General features: G+C 37.3%; 1 long non-coding RNA gene across 1 annotated transcript; it reads left to right on the forward strand.

Annotated features, from left to right (window-relative positions):
• Positions 1–948: 948 nt before the first annotated feature.
• Positions 949–1,275, forward strand: LOC109592454 (uncharacterized). Its single transcript, XR_002190362.1, has 2 exons — positions 949–1,032; positions 1,087–1,275. It is a non-coding gene; the product is annotated as an uncharacterized LOC109592454 (long non-coding RNA).
• The last annotated feature ends 329 nt before the right edge of the window (positions 1,276–1,604 follow it).

The following is a 1,604-nucleotide window of genomic DNA, read 5'->3' on the forward strand; positions in this document are numbered from 1 at the left end:
ATTCTTCTTTTTAAAAGCTAACAGAGTGAAATCTTTTGATAATGATGGTCTTTATGAAGACTAGTTGACTCCAGCAGCTATTGTACTACTTATCAGAATAAACAAAACTTTTATAAGAGTGCAATACAGGCCAACTACGCAGCTGTAAAATGTCAGCCATGCTTCTATGAATATCATTATAAGACGTCATCAGTGATGTAAACTACATTTTTCAAATTCCAAGCATAGGCGGCTGCAGGGTCGGGCATTTAGGGGCAATGCCCGACCAAAAATTCTGACCGGAAGTGTGACATCACCACAATTAATAGTTATTCTATGGTTAATTAATAGTTAATAACAGTTATTGCAATTATAATTTCAATTTTTAACGACCTGGGGGCGTAGCCCCCAGGTCGTTCCTATAATTGATTTCAACCACGTGCGATGTTTGTATATATATATATATATATATTTGTATGTCCACACTTACATTTCTTCTATACACGTTGTATTGGAGAAATAACAAGCCTTAGCAACCACCCGCCCACGCTCCTTTACGTGAGTGGGTGTGGTCACGGCAAACAAAATGGCGGCTTACACATGGGACAAAGTTAAGAGCTTTCTAACAGCAAGAGAACATAAAGATACTATTTAAAAGCTTCTCTAGAAGCATTTGAAGGTAGAGAGAACCTCTATAAGTCTTAATAATGACCAAGTTGTACTTGCAAAGTGGTGAAATCAATTATAGGAATATTTTTTTACACTGTTACGCTTGTTTATGAAAATTTTATAATTATGAATGCATAAATGGCAGGCTGATAACAAGGTGATGAAGAGAGACTAAATAAAGGAGGAGCTCGAGGTGGTAAGACTTTGGTGCCAATCACAGTGGGCCACCACAGCAACACTAGAAAGCATAATCATTTCATTATTTAGTGCTATTTCAGTGTTCTTTTCTTGTCAGTTGCAATGTCTAAAAGCCTGGACTAGCTTCACTATGTCCTTTGTGAACAAGCCTGCTAAAAAGGAACTACAGTTTACAAAGTGAACCTAGTAAGTACAGTATACAAGTCAATAATACAGATTATCTCATAATTCTTACTTTAGGTCAGTTTCTTGCTGAATCAGTTGATGATCATGAGTCTCAGTCTACTCTTGTAGTTGATACAGCTACAGTTGATGTACAGTCAATTGTTGCTCATTCTCCATCACCCTATTCTTCTACTTCCTCTACTAATACTACTACTAGTACTATTACCACTACAGAAGTCAGTGTTGGAGCTACACCACCCACTACTTTATTACAATAACCTTCGCTACCAAAAAATTGTGCTAAAAAGGGTGCGTAAAAGAGGGTGTGGCCAAAATTGTGGCGCGCTTCACGTGCCCAACCCATTTCCTGTGCCACACCCATGCCCGACTAGTAGTCAAATCCTGCAGCCGCCTATGATTCCAAGCGGCTGGTGTCAAACTCAGTTGGGACATAGTACATGTATATGCATCAGAAAATGTAATAAAAATGGAGAATTTTCTTCTAGTCATTTTTCATGAAATACCCTTTACTATTATTATTATACATGTATAATAATTATTTATAGTATAGGACTTGGTCAAATTTGTTGATC

This window comes from Amphimedon queenslandica, unplaced genomic scaffold, assembly GCF_000090795.2.
Source record: "Amphimedon queenslandica unplaced genomic scaffold, v1.1 AMPQUscaffold_5162_Cont22864, whole genome shotgun sequence".
Taxonomy (NCBI): domain Eukaryota; kingdom Metazoa; phylum Porifera; class Demospongiae; order Haplosclerida; family Niphatidae; genus Amphimedon; species Amphimedon queenslandica.